This window comes from Condylura cristata, unplaced genomic scaffold, assembly GCF_000260355.1.
Source record: "Condylura cristata isolate star-nosed mole 26May11 unplaced genomic scaffold, ConCri1.0 scaffold00003, whole genome shotgun sequence".
NCBI lineage: Eukaryota > Metazoa > Chordata > Mammalia > Eulipotyphla > Talpidae > Condylura > Condylura cristata.
Genome location: NW_004567104.1, coordinates 3,626,331 through 3,644,277, shown reverse-complemented (window position 1 = coordinate 3,644,277; position 17,947 = coordinate 3,626,331).

Below are 17,947 nucleotides of genomic sequence, written 5' to 3'. Positions count from 1 at the left end.
ATAAGTACATATATATATATATAAAACTAAATAGATCTTAAACCACAGAGTGTTAATTATTTGAGAGATGGAAATAATAAATAACATTACTGTGATAATAATTTTTGCAAATATTAAGTGTATCTAATAGTAATACTATATGGCTTAAATGTATATACCTTATATATCAAATAATAGTGTGATGCTGGGAAATGATCCTCTATCTCTGAATTACATAAAGTGTTAAAGACTCATGTTTCCTTAATATTTAAAAAAAAAAGTAAATGTAAGTCAAATGCTTCAGAGAAAGTAAGCATATCTATGAAAATAACAAATTGCTGGAATTGAACCAAAGGCAACTTTGACAAACTTAAATAATTATCTCAAATATCTATGTAGGTAGATTAATATTTCAGTTATATCTTATATAAATTGCAGTCACAATAATAACATTAACATTAGTATTTACAGTGTACTTTACAATTTCCAAATGTAGTTACTCTTTTCCAAAGAACAAGCATTCTCTGAATGGGAAAATTTCAAATGTCTTTCTGGATTGTGAGAGAATGTTTAAGTCCCAAAATCAAGTCTTCTAACTTCATCAAGACTCAACACGTTTTTGATGCACCTTAGGAAGTCAGATTTATTAAACTGAGTCTCAGTTGGGATTATGAGGGAGATGTTAATGTTGAGCAGAATGAACTCAGGACTTAGTTTTTGGACTAAAATAAATCCTAGAACTACAAGGCACATTCCCTTGTCTGAAACCAGGGACAATACCCCCCATTAAGTGAAGTCATAAAAATTAAACTTGAAAGCAAGTGAGATAAATTTGAATAAGGGTTGCTAAATTTGGTGCCTCCAGAGTGGCCTAGGAGTTTATTCTCAGTGCTGTCACACTCTGGCTTGAGTCAGATCTCCAGCAAGGGAGCTAGCCCACATGGTACAGCAGAACTCTCCTGCTGTTCCCCTCAGCAGTGTATTTCAAAAGATCTGCCTGTTCTGTTCCCACTCTGGTTAATCTTCTCACTCCTCACTGGTCTATACCCCAGTTCTTCCACATAAAAACAACAAAAAAAAAAATGTTTTAAATGTGACTTCCTCTTTAAACACCATGAAGGAAATGATGTATATTTATTTTAAAATAAGACAAGTTATGACTATCGATTATTTAAAATTAGATTAGTGAAATAAATTCTGCTACAATACTTAGTGTTTTCTTTGTTTAATAAATTAACTAAATGGAGGTGTTGTCCAAAATCAGAAAAATACAGACTCTTATTTATTTATATGTTTTTAAGTGCATCATAAGCCACTATGTGATTGGAAATTTCTTTCTTTCTTTTTTTTTTTTTTCTGTATAACACTGTTTGCTTTTATTGGCACTTCCTTTTTTGTCATTAGTATGAGGAGATGTTTAAATGTTCATAGAGTGCATGGATCAGTTTTAAATGCTACTTTCATACATCTGAGATCATTAAATATTCATTTTGAATCTTTGGAAATTTTTGGAAACTTGGAAATGTTTTCATTTCTTTTTAATAATATACATCATTTTGTGCATTTTTCCATCTCAGGTGCAATCCCCTTGGTCTTCCCATCACCAAATCACCCATGTGTCATCACTATATACCAGTGCATTTCCCTCCCCACACTGTTCTTGATCCCATTCCCCACTCCACCCTCATAAAATATCTGTAATACAGCTGTTCATTATTATTATTAATTTCTTGCCTGGTCCTTTATACCCCTGCTATGAGTGACACCATCAGGTATTTTTCCTTTTCTTTCTGGGTTATTTCACTAAGCATGATCTTTTCCAGCTCCATACATGTTGTTGCAAAAGGCATGTATTTATTATTTTGGTTGTTGAGTAATGTTTAATTGTGTATATGTACCACATCTTTTTAATCCAGTCATCCTCTTTTGGGTATGTGAGCTATTTCCATGTCTTTCCAATTGTATATAAAGCAGCAATAAGCATGGGGGTGCAAATATGTCACTGTTTTTGTGTCTTTTGGGTAGATACCTAGGAGTGGAATTGCTGGGTCATATGGAAGCTCCATGTTTAGCAGTTTGAGGAACCTCCAAACAGTTTTCAATAGTGGTTGTACTAGTTTGTATTCCCACCAGCAGCGTAGGAGAGTTTCTTTTTCTCTACATTCTCACCAACGTTTGTTGTTGCTAGTTGTTTTAAGATATGCCATTCTCACTGGGGTGAGGTGGTATCTCATTGTGGTTTTAATTTTCATCTCCCTTGTTACAAGTGATGTTGAACATTTTTTCATATGCTTGTTGGCCATCTGCATTTCCTCTTGGAGACATTTCTTTTAACTTTTCTGCTCATTTTTGATGGGTTGTTTATTTTATTTTTGTTCAGTTTCATCAGTCCTTTGTATATCTTTGAGATCAATCCTTTATCACTAGTTTTGTATGAGAAAAATTTTTCCCAGTCAGTGGGATGTCTGTTTGTTGTTTGTAATATCTCTATTGCTGTACAGAAACTCATTAACTTGATGCATTTATTCTTGCCTTCACCATTGTTGCATTGGGTGCTCTATCTTCAAAGATGTCACTGAAGTGTATGTTGTGTAGTGTTTGGACCATCTTTGCTTCCAGGTATTTTATGGTTCCCATTTTTATGTCTAGGTCTTTAATCCACTTCAAGTTGATTTTTGTGTAGTAACCTAGTTTCAGTTTTTTGCATGTAGGTTTCCAGTTTTCCCGGCACCATTTGTTGAAGAAACTTTCTTTGAATCTTTGAAAATATTGAAAGGTAAAGGATCCTATTTAGCATAAAATAAAAGTTATGCAAAACAAAATAAAATATCGCCATGTTGGGCCCTCCCTGGTGGCGCAGCGGGTTAAAGCACTGCACTGAGAAGCTAAAGCCACTTCCTCATGAGTTCGATCCCCGCCTGCCCCGGAGGTGACCACATAGCGTGGCAGACCTCTCCTGACCCGCCCGCTGCTCCCCTCAGCAGTGTACTTCGTTGATCTGCCTGTTCTTCTCCCCACTCTGTCTCTGGTGAAGCATCTCACCACCCCTGAGCCTCTGGTCTGTACCCCAGTTCTGTATGTACAAATAAATAAATCTTAAAAAAAAATATTGCCATGTTGCTGAGAATTGCAAGGTTTTATATGACAACGGAGTCACTGTAATAAAGACACAAAAATTGGCATGATTATTGTGCATTTTGACATGCACAGGGAAGTATTGTGGATAGATCATACATATATCTGATCCAAACGGCTCCATTTGTCTTAAAATAATGTGTTTGGGCCCTCCCTGGTGGCGCAGTGGGTTAAATCACTGAACTGAGAAGCTAAATCCAATTCTGCATGAGTTCGATCCCCGCCTCCCCCGGAGGAGTTCCACATGGCGTGGCAGACCTCTCCTCATCCACCCGCTGCTCCCCTCAGCAGTGTACTTCGTGGATCTGCCTGTTCTTCTCCCCACTCTGTTCCTGGTGAATCCTCTCACCCTCTGCAACTCTGGCCTGTACCCCAGTTCTGTATGAATAAATAAATAAATAAAATAACGTGTTTGACTATACTTCTAAATTTGTTGTGTCATAAAATTTTAAAGTTAATTAGGTTATTCAATAATAGACTGTGGCAGATACTATTCCCACGCATGCCTCTAGATTGCCTAGTCAAGCTTATAGTTGTGTTTGCTTCATGATTGGTGATATAAAACAAATGCAAAGTATAATAAGAAGCACTGATGAGCTGTTAAAATAACTCTTGAGCCTTTTTACCTCTCATTTTCATCATGATTTCGCAACTTGTTCTTGTAAGATTAACATGACTAAATCAATGAGTCAATGTTTAGATGAGAGATGCCCAACAGTGATATATATTAGTGTTAATTGATGATATATCCATTCAAAATAAACATCTAAATGAATAAGTTATCCATATTTTGTCTCTATTTGATTATTAACATTCTAAATCTTTTCTAAATAATGCATTCATTGTTTTGGGAATAGAATGTGTCTATAGGGAATAACCTACTATTTTTGGTGGTTTAGCACAGGATGTCAAGTAGTTAGCAAATTGTTATCAGAAACTGATGTGATAGCAATACATAATTTTCAGTAGCAAACCTTTATATAATGTGTGACTATGATAAATTGAAAAAATTTATATTTAACCAATTATTATTATTATTATTGTTATTGTTATTATTATTAAGATCAAACTCCTGAACACTAATACCTGTCATTTCTACTATTGGAATTGTGGTAGAACATTCACTTGGACAAACAATAAAATTACAAAGATCCCTTACAATACCTATAATGCGAGGATGGTAAAAATATTTTTTTCAAAATTGAGGCAGTTAAACAATATATTCATATTAGTTAATATCTAGAATTTTAAGTCAACTTGAGTGGAATTAGAAAGGGTGAAAAGAAAATTATGAAGCACACTATTGATATGCTTAATTATTGAAAATATTAGATACCTCTAAAATATGTTCTAACTGCAATGATATAAAAAATGACTAATGGAAACAGTAGTTCTAACTAACTCTTAACTGAAATTTCTATAATTAATCATCATGAAAGTTGCCTTATAAAACAGAACTTCAAAACAATCTAATATGAACATTTTGTGTGCATAATGAAGTGTATTGCTATCGATTTAAGGAGCATAATTTGAATAAAATTATAAATAACTAGGGGGTAAGCCAAGGGTACAGGGTGTAAGTAGATTCACCAGACACAAAATGGGGAACAGAAGAAGCAAATCTACAGAAATATACTGCTAAGGGGAGCAGTGGAGGAAACAGGAGAGGTCTGCTGCACCATTGCAGTTAGCTTCCTGGCCAAGGATTGAACTCATGCTGTAGTGGTTGCCCATAGCTTGATAGCTCTGAGACTTTAATGTCTGCACCACCAGGGAGACCCCATAAAGAACAGTCTTTGGAGTTCATTCATTTGAGTTTAAATCAGTTCACTTACTAAAGTACACTCAGTAACTTTTCTAGGTTTTTATGGTACATAAAAATACATGCTATAAAATAATCTCAATTGTTGGTTAAATGAATTGAGAAAAGCATTAATATATTTGCTATATTATAAAAAGAGTACTAAGATAATAAGTAGTTAATTCTTTTTTTGCAGCAAGTTTTGCCATAGTCACCATCATAATTTTACATATGATCACCTAAGCTAACTGAAGAGCACAGTCTTTAGAAAAGATATCAAAGGGAACTTAAATTTTAAAATAAGTGAGTTATGAGAAACACCTGTATTAGACTAAAACATGCCCCCCATAATTATAAAATGACTCCAGTTTTTTAGCAAAATATATATATATACATATAGATAGATAAATATATATGTGTGTGTGTATATATATATATATATATCTACATGTAGATATATATATATACATATATTTATCTTAAAAGGTTTTTTTTTGGAATTTAGAGGATATTGAATGTGCTTAAATGGTCTTAAAATCTGATCTACAACAAAAATATCTCTTGAGTTATTCTTATTCTTCACATTAATAAAACCTCATTGAGAGTAATAGGTAATGATAGATCAAGATAAAATACAGAAACACCATTAAATTACACAAGGCTTCATATCTTTAAAAAATAATAAAAAAGTGGAAAAAAACAAAGAAGGTAGGAGCATTTATCTAATGTTATCTGAGTTTCTAATGAATATTAAACATTATGACATTTCATTTATTTGTAAAGTTCATGTTCACCTGTTCCCATTGAGCAGTCATATCAATGAGAATTTGACTCTTCAATTCTTCAAATATATTAATTTTAAAATGAGATGGTGATCTGTTAGTTTCTTTATAATGCATCTAATAACCATTATGGCTCAATTTGTGACAGCTTTCTCTCAGAATATTTCATCTGGGAGCCTCACAAGTTCTTGGGAATAGGAAAATAAAACAATGGTTCTTGCTATCATGGTATAAAAAAGATTGGGAAGGAACAACAACTGTGGTAGAGAATATAGCTGCATCATATGAACGTGATTTTGGGTACTAAGGAAAATGAATAAATTTGATATTTTAAGTGAGAAATTTAAAACAGGTGGCCTAAAGTATACACAGTTTTCCAGGTACAAATGAACTGTGATTAATTTAAAGAACTAATAAAATAAAAATGTTCTCTAAATGAAGGCTAACCTACTTTTCTATATATTCACAAAGTAGAGTTTTCAAGTTACTGGGAAATAGTATGCATTTAATAAACAAAATCACCAACCTATTATCAGTCATCTATCATCTATCTATCTATCTATCTATCTATCTATCTATCTATCTATCTATCTATCTATCTATCTATCTATCTATCTATCTAACTATTCATCTACCTACCTACCCACCTATTCAACTACATGACTGTTTTTGGAATGAAAATACATAGATCATATGTGCTTAGTGGAGAATAATTTAATACATTGTGGTACAGCTAAGAGTTGAAGCTTTCACTGTAGTGGACAACTGCAGAGGAGAGAGGGGAGACAAGGAATTTGTAGCATACCACTTAAAAACACAAACATCAGAGTCACATATGCTTATCTTGAGTCTAGCTTTGTCTAGTAACTATGTTGTCTTGGCTAAATAGCCTAGTGATGGACATAGAGATAGTATTCCCAGACACCCCATAAAGGGAGAATTTGTACTGTAATTATTGGAGTGACATTTGTATATTTTAGCCTTAATATAGGTAACATTGAAGTTCAATATCAAGTATAAGGGTTTATTTTATTTTAATAATGTTGAACAAATAAAAACACATTTTTACTGACCTTGACATTCATAGTCAAGAAATTTGTCAGAGTTACAAGTAATGATTTTGATTATTGTTAATTTCTTTTCAGAAAATAGTTGAAAAAAAAAGTTTTTCTAGTTTCCAGTATATTCTTTATTGTGTAACTACTGTTTACCTTTAACTGCAATTGATACTTTAGATGTTTGTAAATTATCCCTATTAAATGAAATTGTTTGTGACATTTTTAATATGAATAGATTCCCAGTCACATTTTAGATGCATGTAGCCAATGAAATATTTCTGTTTGTTGATGCAGACTTATAAGTCTTTGAGATCATTTAAGAGAGTGGCTCCCCAGAGTCTGGGGAACAAACTTCAATGATTGTTGTTGTACTACAGTTGTTTAATCAAATATCCCCACAGTCAGTAGGAAAAAAAAAAAAGTAAATTTATCAGCAAGTTATTTAAAATTATCTTTAATACAATATCTTTATTGAATTGAAAACTTCTTTTTATGAATAAGGAAATATAAATTATGGCACTCTATTGATAACAAGTAGAATATCTGGTATAATATAAGAGTTGGTGTAGTTGAGTAGAGTAAAAGGAGATATAGGATCAAATGAAAAACTAAATTCATTCTAATAGTAAATCTATCAACAAATATGGTAATTTATTATCTACAAAACTCCATGTTAAGCATACTAGGAATACAAAGATAGGTATGTTAATATAAGTATAGGGAAAATACACAAAAATAAAGGTCTAGTATATATAAAAAAATGGAAGATCATGAGTTGTGGGAAAACTACAGGGACTATACCTTATGTGTGAATTCTAATGCTGTGCAAAACTTAACAATGTGGGGGAAAAATAACACAAATAAAGGAGTAAAAAGTAAATCAAATTAAAAAGAAAGGAAATGTTAAATGAAGCAAATAATGATAATTGCTAGCCGAGATCAAGATGTATTTGGCTAAAGAATGCAGAAAAGCACAAAAAAAAATAGCTTTTATTCATGCCAGTGAGGGGAATGTACACAGTTTAAATAGGTTGTTGGTACTCAGAATTTCACAAAGGAAAAATGCTTGGAGCACAGAATATCAAGTAGGTGGGGATAAACACAGAAGAGATACCTAGGTGACAATTTGTTATTAAGACAAGTTATATAGTCATGTCAATATCTTATATTGTAAATTTAATATATACACAGAATAACTGTACACATTTGCTTGATATTATATATAGGAATCTTTAAGGCAAACAAACGCAAAACAGCCTGTATGTTTCTTTGTTTCTTCTTTTAACTCAACTTCCCATTGACTTTTATTATCACTTAGAAGACATATTGCTGCTAACAAAGCTGGGGATAGAAAAGGTGGATTCTCAAACTGCAAAACTATAACTTCTTAAATTCACCTTGACAGCTTCATCCTATTTAAGTCCCTAATATTCCTTTAAATTTGTGTGCTGGCCACTGTAAGTTTTGCCTCTCTCTGATGACTCAAATTCAAATCAGGCCATCGCAGTCCTTCGGGAAGTTTTCTTTAGAAACTTTCCATTTATTAAACTTTGGAAATGTGAGTTCATTTGCTTAAACAAAATAAACACTAGATCATTTTCTCCATGTTCTTCAACATGACTTCAGTCTTTTTTTCTCTATTGTCAATTCATCTTCTACTTAGTAACTTCTTTCATGAATATACTATGTTCTTTAAACTCTCATTACAATCTCATCAGCATGGACGTTACACAGAACCTCTCCACATTCAGGATCAAAATCAGTGCTTTCTCTCCATTATTATCAATATTTTTTTCTCCTTTTTTATGAAGATTTATTTATCCATGTATACAAGAACTGGATTTGTAGCCAGAGATATGGAGTTGAGATGATTCACAAGAGACAGGTAGGGAACAGAACAGACAGATTGACTGAAATGCACTGCTGAGGGGAGCAGCAGGCAAGACAGGAGAAGTCTGCCATGTCATGTGAGTCAGTTCCCTGGCTGGAGAGAGCTTCACAGTGCTGTGCCCTTAGGCTACTAGGGGGACACCCAACCTTTTATTTTCTCAGTATAAGCTTCACTCAGTCCTGTCAACCCACTTAGTTATTTATCTCTAATGTAGTTGACTCCAGCACATATCATGACCATCATTTCCACCATTGCTTCATTTGCAATGTCTGATTTCTATTGAGGTTGTTGTTACCCTCACATTTCTCCTAGGCCATAGAATATTGTTGATTAGATGTTTAAATGCATGAAGTTAAAGTAAGTTATCTAATTCTGTTAGATAATTCATTGCTATAAAATATTAATTTATAAATTAATTAACTCCTGGGAAAACATTGCCAGAATTTACCTATCTCCATGTTTTATTTTCCCAGTTACTAATTCACACACACTTTAATAACAACTCCTGATATGAACTTACTCAGGTAATGACCTTCCATGCTCAGCAATCTAATTTATACATATTTTGTTTTATCTAATCATGTGATCACAGAAAAAAAAAAAAAGGTGTCTCTTGCATTTAAACTCCAACACGTATTTTAAAAGGTTTTCTCTATCATAGGTTTTCTCTATGATGTCTTACCACATCATTAGCTATACCCCACAGCTAATATGTTCTACCTCAAGATAAAATTATATCCTTCACCTTGCTCTGCTCTTTTAATATACTTGACATAGTCAACAATCAGATTTTTACATTTTTTCACTTATTTTCATATCAATGTCAAGTTCTATACAATCTACTTGTATGTGTTATTGATTATCATCCTGTCTGCAACCTGCTTTCAATCCTGGTACCATCAGGACTGAAGTGTGAGGGATCATGAAATATTTTTACTTCACTATTGCAAAAGAATCATACCTAGTTTATTAATTATATGGTTATTTATCTTCCATATACTATTGTCAAATTAATATTCTGTAAACAATTCACAATTATATTATTTGCTTCTTTAACAGAACATTACTTGCATATTAGTCTCAATTCATTAGTTTTATATTCAAAACTTTCTTAATTGTCAATTTGCACTTTTACAATTTTACACAGTTGCTCAAAATAAGCATTATGCACCACACAAATAGGAATGATTTAATATTCACTGTATTTCTAAATGTTATATATAGAACAAACATTTAAACAATATATTCATTCCAATTTACCATTCTTACCAATATCACCATTGAAAATGTCTGACTTCGGCCCTCCCTGTTGGCACAGCATGTTAAAGCACAGCACTGAGAAGCTAAAGTCACTTCAGCACGATTTGATCCCCAGCCCCAGAGATGATCACATGGCGCCGCAGACCTTTCCTGACCCATCCACTGCTTCCTTCAGTGGTGTACTTCACAGATCTTCTTGTTCTGCTCCCCACTCTGTCTCGGGTGAATCCTCTCACCACCTCTGACTTCTGGCCTATACTCCAGCTCTGTATGCATAAATAAATAAATCTTTCCAAAAAACAAAATGTCTGTCTTCTAGGATTCTCTATCCTAGGCAGAATCATGACCCAGTTAAATAGTGAATAACATGCAATACTCATATATATTGATCATATATATAAATGTTGTTCTATATATGACATTTAGAAATATAGTGAATATTAAATCATTCCTATGTGTATGGTGCATAATGTTTATTTTGAGCAACTGTGTAAAATTGTAAACATGCAAATTGACAATTTAAGAAAGTTTTTAATATAAAACTAATGAATTGAGACTAATATCCAAGGAATTGAACAAAGCTCAACAAATTATCAAAAGTTTATTCTTAATCAGAATTGGAGGAAACACACTAAAACTAGAAGGATAAGAATACTTTAAATCAAAAAGATCATCTACTGGATGGAAGAAAACATCTATCTATCTATCTATTTATTTATTTATTAAAAAATGTCTTTATGCATACAGATTAGGGTACAGGACAGAGGTGCAGGGGTGGGTAAAGGATTCACCAGAGACAGAATTGAGAGCAGAACAGGCAGATCAATGAAAGGGCATTGACAAGGGGAGCAGCAGGCAGGTCAGGAGATATCTGTTGCACCATATGGATCACTTCCAGGGCAGGGGAATCAAACTTGCAATGAAGTGCCTGAGGTTAGCTGGCAGTGCTGCTCTTTAACCCACTGAACTACCAGGGAAGGCCAGAAAATATTTCAATACCATGTATCTGACTAAAGGCTGATAATCATGGTCTTCAAAGAATATATGCAATTCAACAAAAAAGAAAATAAACAACCAAATGAGAAAGTGAGAAGAAAAGCAAAATATATACTCTCCAAAGAAAAAAAAAACATGCAGATGATCTATCTAGATCAAAACCACAATGAGATCCCTTTTCATATATGAGAGGAAGGCCCATATTTAAAAAGTCATGAAATACTAAATGTTGGTGAGGAGGTAGAAGAAAAGTAATCTTCTTACACAGTTGGTAGGATTTAAAGAAATGTTGCCCCAAGGAAAATAGTATGGAGTGTTCTTAGTCTATAAAAGAGGCATCAGCCATATGACCCACAATTCCACTATTAAGTGCCCATCTAGTTATCTATATGAATACACTAATCCAAAAGGATGCATAAACTCCTACTTCTATTACAGTGCTATTTACAAAAGCTAAGCTATGAGAACAAAGTAAACTATATAAAAATAGATGTGTGGATCAAGAAAATATGGTATATTTCTACAATTAAATATTATGCAGCTATAAAATAATGGTAATTCTTTCTTGTAAAAACATGGATGAAACTGGAGGGAATTATGATAAACAAAACAGGTTATAAGGGAAAATATAAATGCTGTATAGTGTTGTTTCTATGTGGGTTACAGAGAAATAAAGAAAAATGTCAAAACCAAACCAGTATCAAATTCCAGAAATATGTCTGTCAAACTGAAGATATATCACAGTGGGAGGATAAAAGGAAATATTTAAGTGGGAAGGGACACATATCCAAATGTAACATTTCACTTGTGAAAAGTAAATTAACATGTTTTAGTCTTTAAAATACAAAATAAAATCTGACAGGCTGTACCTGTGAACCAAAGAATGAAGTTTTGATCTTACTTGGTAAATTACTACAAAATATACCAAAAAATAAATGTAACATAGTCATCCAAAGTGGTGTTAGAAGATGTATCTTTTTTCACTAGTTTGTGTTCAAGCAAAATAATTATTTATAGGTTAGCTTCAAAATTAGGTAGCAATTATGAGTAAAATGGTGGTAAGTTTGCTTGGGATTCTGGCCAGAGGTGCTGTCATATCACAGAATATTCCAACAGTGTCCTCCTAGACTGGTGATAACCTGGGCCCATATGAGGGAAGGTGCTAGTGTTGTAGAAGTTTGCAATTTCCTTTGATCAACTAGAGCAGCCAGAAAATTTTCCACCTTCTGTGAGATCCTGCCAGCACCCACTGAGAATGGTGATCCCCTTTATTTATTCCAGGAAAGGTGCCATAGATGCCAGAGATATTCCACAAGCCCTTTTCAGTGCCCAAGTAGGTGTGATCCCAATAGGGTATTGTTGAATGAATTAGAAGACAGAAAGAAATGTTAATTGAATGACTGGCTCATGAATTGGAAGACAAAAACAATAGGCAGGCCCAATAGACAGGCAATTCCAATAAAAGATACAGTGGGGTCTTCCCTGGTGATGTAATGGGTTAAATCACAGCACCATCAAGATATCACCAGCCACTGCAGTATGATTTCAATCTCTGGCCAAGGATTTAAGTCACATGACATAGTAGACTTCTGTCTCAACCTCTGCTCTCCTTAGTAGTGTATTTCAGTAGATCCACATGATATGTTCCTCACTCTGTCTCTGGTAAACCCTCTCATTCTCCCTACATATACTGCTGGCCTATATCCCAGTTCTTGTATGCATAAATAAAGTAAATCTTTAAAAAATGTCAGTTTTGGAGGCACTGGAGAAAATACGACTGACATTCATATGAAATCACAAAAGATCTAAGACAGCAAAATAAAACTATCAAAAAGGAAAGAAAATGGGGTTATATAATTAAGCAATGGAAATTAAAGCAGTCTGTTCTGGAACAAAACTATATACACAGAACAATGGACTAAAATGAGAGCCCAGAAATAAACCTGCAACTGTATGGACAACTTAATCTATGACAAGAGAAACAATAAAACACACTTGAACAATGATAGCTCCTTCAATACATAGTGATTGGAAGACTAGACAACTGCATGAAATATAATGAACCTACACAAATCCTCATGCCATAAACAGGAAGCAGTTCCACCTTTATAAAACACTTGGATATAAAATCTAAAAACATATAATGTATAGAAGAAATCATAGGAATGACATATCATGCCATAAGCTTTTGAAGTGCTTTTAAGTATTCTTCTCCAACAACAACAACAACAACAACAAAAACAGAAGCAACTGGTACTACATGGGACTACATGAAACTCAAAAAACTTCCGCATAGTGAAAGAAACCGTAAGTAAAACAAGAAGATCAAGAAGATGATTTACAGAAAGGGAGAAAATATTTGCAAACCATGCATTTGACAAAAAGACTGCTCTAAAGATATATAAAGAACTTATAAAAACCTGCAAAGTAAAAACAAATAATCCAATTTAAAAATGGAGAAATGGGGCCTCTTTGGTGGCAAAAGGGTTTAAGTCTCAAAACTATGAAGCTATGGGCAGCCACTACAGCACAAGTTTTATCCCTGACTGGAGAGTTAATCCACATGGGAGAACAGACCTCTCCTGCCCCTCCCACTGTTCTCTTCAACAGTGTATTTCAGTAGATCTGCCTGTCTTCTACCCACTTGTCTCTGAATCCTCACCCCTCCTACTTCTAGCCTACACCCCAACTACTGTATACATACATAAATTGAATATTTAAAAGTGGGAAAAGTAATTAAAAATGCAATTTTCCAAAGAAAATATTCAGACTAAAAACAAAAACATGAAAATATCTTCACCAACACCTACCAGAAAATGCAAATTAATTCCATTTCAGATATGAGATAAAGACCCATATTGCAAAGACCAGAAACAATAAGGGCTAGTGAGATATAAAGTTAATGGAACTCTTCCTGCTCTGCTGGTGAGAATGCAAACTGGTCCAGGCCTTACGGAAAGCAGTATGAATGTGTCTCCAAACCTTACAAATCAATTTGCCGTTAGACCCATTAATTCCACTCCTATCCATCTACCCTAAAAATTTAAAAACATTAATTTGAAATGAAACATGCTTCCACTGCTTATTGCAGCACTATGTTTTATAGCTAAATTATGGAAACAACCTAAGTGCTCTAAAACAGATGAGTGGATCAAGAAATGGTATATATACACAGTGAATTATTAATCATTGATCAAAAAAAAAGATAAATTCATGCCATTTGTGGTAACATGATTGGAACTAGAGGGCTTAACCCCACATTAAATAAATCATGAGAAAGATAAAAACTGGATGGTATCACTAATATTTGGAATACAAAGTAACTGAGCTGAGAGTCAAAAACAAGCTTTATAACTAACACTTGAGGGCCCTCTCTGATGGTACAGCAGATAAAAGCACAGCACTGAGAAGCTAAAGATACTTCAGCATGAGTTCTATCCTCACCCCAGAGGTGACCCACATGGTGCAGCAGACCTCTACTGACCCGCTTGCTGCTTCCATCAGCAGTGTACTTCATCAGTCGGCCCCACTTTGTCTCTGGTGAATTCTCTTACCTCCCCTGCACCTCTGTCCTGTACCTGTTCTGTATGCATAAATAAATAAATCTTAAAAAACAAACAAACAAACAAACAAAAAAACTAACCCTTGAAGTATAAAGTAAGGGAAAGGGTGGGAAATGGTAAGAACAAAGAGGGAAGGAAGCACCATGGAATATGGTGGCCAATTATGGCTCATTTGGTGATGCTTGCACTACAATTACAATACCTCATGAGGCATGATACAATACCTTAATTTAAATGTAATTAATTAGATTAAAATAAGTAATATGAACGATGATGCTTGGAATCCTGGATCCTCAATGACCAATGTGATTCCTCACTCTCATTTAAATGCACCAATGCTTAATTTTAGTATAATTCAATATGCAAAGCAAGCTTTCAGGAGGACCCTAGTTTTCAGTGTGGAAAACATCAGCTCTAAAGTTGTTATTTTTAAATGGAATGATGTTGGCAATATGTTGACATCATATTTAGAATTTTAGTCTGCCTCTGAAGTCTACTAATTTATCAGAGTGTCATTGTGGATACAGAGGCAATCTACTGTATTCTCTTCACATAAATCTGGGATCAAGTAAATCTTCTAAGTCACCATGTCTATGACTTAGACAAAGAGAATGTAAGATGCTTAGTTCAACCTAATAATAATAATTTCCACTAGCCATTTATTTTCTTGTTAGACAATAATTTATATTTATATATACATATATATGCAGATATATACATGCATATGACTATAAAATTTGCCCAACACTTTTGTTTATGAAAGTTTCTTTTTTTCCCATTTATGCTTGTTTCCTTTGCTGTCCATTATATATTTATTCATGTAAGTCTGGGTTTACTTGTGGGTTTCAATTCAGTGTCATCAGTATTTGTGTCTGTATTTGTCCCTATGCATATGGTTTCAATACTATAGGTTTATAGCATGGTTTGTCATCTGGGGGCATGATAATTCAGTTCTACTATGTTTTTCTAGGATTAGCTTGGTTATGTTGTTTTGTGTGGTTCCATGGAAATTTCAGTATTATTTGTTCTATTTATTTGAAGTATGCTATTGAATTTTGATAAGGATTATATTGACTGGATTTACTGTGGACAAGATAGGCATTTTAGCAAACTTAACTATTCAATCCAAAAGTAGGAACTATTTCCATTTATTTGTCTTCCATTTATTTTATTAATATCTTAGTTTTCCATCATATAGGCACTTTGTCACCTTCATGAACTTTATACTTCTGCTGTCATAGTAAATGTAATTATTAAATTAATTTTCTTTTCTTTGTCTAGTTTGTGTTTTGCATATAGGGACATGCCTAATCTTTGTACACATTAATTGCATGTCTTTAGTGGTGCTTATAGTGTTTAATATGCATATTGCATTATCAGCAAACCTTAAGAGTTTCACTTCTTCATTCCCAGATATATTTGTTTTACATCTTTATATTTTCTATTTACCTAGAACTCCAATAAAGAAGCACTTTTGTTCCAAGATTGTTTTCTATTTGATCTTAAAGTAAATCCCATGCATCTATCTTATAGGAAAAGCTTTGACTTTCTCACCATTAAGTAAGATGTTTGCTGTGGGTTTGTCATAGGAACCATTTATTATTTTGAGCTATGTTCCTTCCACCACCATTTTTTAAGGTTTTTCATAAATACATGTTGAATCTAGAGAAATGCTTACTTGACACTTATTGATATTCTTATATGATTTTTTTACCCTTCTTTTTTTTTTTTTTTTGGTGTGGTGGGCAACATTGATAAATGTGCAGTTACTAAGCCATTTTATTTTTCTGGAATAAATCCCACTTTGTCATAATGTATCATTCATTGAACGTATTGCTGAATTCTCTTTGCTAAGATTTTGTTGAGAATTTTTGTATCTTTGTTCATCAGTGATATTCATCTGTGGTTTTCTTGTTATTTACTTGTCTGCTTTTGTATCAGGAAAAAAATCTCATATAGTGTGTTTGAAAGTAGTCACTCCTCATTTTTCTGTGGGAGTTTAAGAAGATTAATTATTGAAGATTTGGAGAAACTCATTAGGAAACCATCTAGTCTTGTAGTTTGTTTTATGAGAGACTTGTGATTACTGTTTCAATTGCTTTCCTTGTAATTGGATTGCTCACATTTTCTATTTCTTTCTAATTCAGCGAGGGAAATCGCCAGTGATGTTCAGGCTCCAGGTACCACTGCCCAGGCCGTGGTCTTAACTTGTATTTTTGCTATGGTGCTCTTGCTCCATTTCCCCACATCCCATGTTTAGAGGGTGGAAAAGAGCCAGTATTGCCCTCTGGCAAAGTATATGGAATCACAGTAGCTATGTGGGTAAAGAAGTAAATATTGATTATAATTTCATGCCAGTAGAAACAGATGTATTTGAATCAAAGCAAATTCACATTAGAGACCATTGTGATTTCTCAGTGCAGACACATGTGGCCATAGATTGCTGTAGTTGCAGAGTACTCTAAAACCCAACTCTGTTATCTTAAAGTTTGGTCAAGTTGTATAACTTGCTTCTGCTTTAATATAACTATAGTGTTGTATAAATATTGTTATTAGACTCACTAAACAATAAGAAAATATTTTTATATGGGATAATTTCCTTTTTTTTTTTTTTGCAATGTTCTCAAAAAAAAAAACAAGCATCAAACATAAATGAAAGGTATTGTTTCCAATTTTTGTAATTGGATACTACTACTGGATAAATATTATTAGAAGTTCATATAGACCACAAAAATTTGGAAACATCAACTATCCAAACTTGCAATTGCTTGAACAATGTTAAGAATACCTTAATGAAGATCTTTCCCTATGACAACTTCAGTAATGCAGCACTAGTATTTCTAGAAAACAAAATAAAATAATAAATATTGGCCCTCACTGATGGTTCAATGGTTTAAAGCACAGCACTATGAAGCTATCCACAGCCACTGCAGCGGGAGTTAGATTCCCGGCCAGGGAGGTGATCCACGTGGCACAACAGACCTCTTTTGGCCTGTCCTCTGCTCCCCTTAGCAATGATTTCAGTCAATCTGCCTGTTCTGCTCCCCAGTCTGTCTCTGCTGAATCTTTTCACCCCAATACCTCTGGCCTGTGCACCAGTTCTATATGCACAAATAAAGAAAATAGTAACCTATTTTGAGGTTCAAAACAATTAATTCAAATTTTTACAGAAGAATGAATATCATCTGCCCAACTGATGGTATAAAATTATAATTATTTTTGAAATAAAAATTTAGTGTTAGAAATTTTTTTTTCTTAAATGCTATGGTATATATTAGAAATTTGCATACTATTGTCACAAGTCAAATATGATCTACCAGTTTTGTAGAGAAAATTTCAATGATGAGATTGCTATTTTTTTTTAAGATTTATTTTATTTATACATACAAAACTGGGGTACAGGCCAGAGGCGCAGGGTGGTGAGAGGATTCACCAGAGACAGAGTGGGGAGCAGAACAGGCAGATTGACGAAGTACACTGCT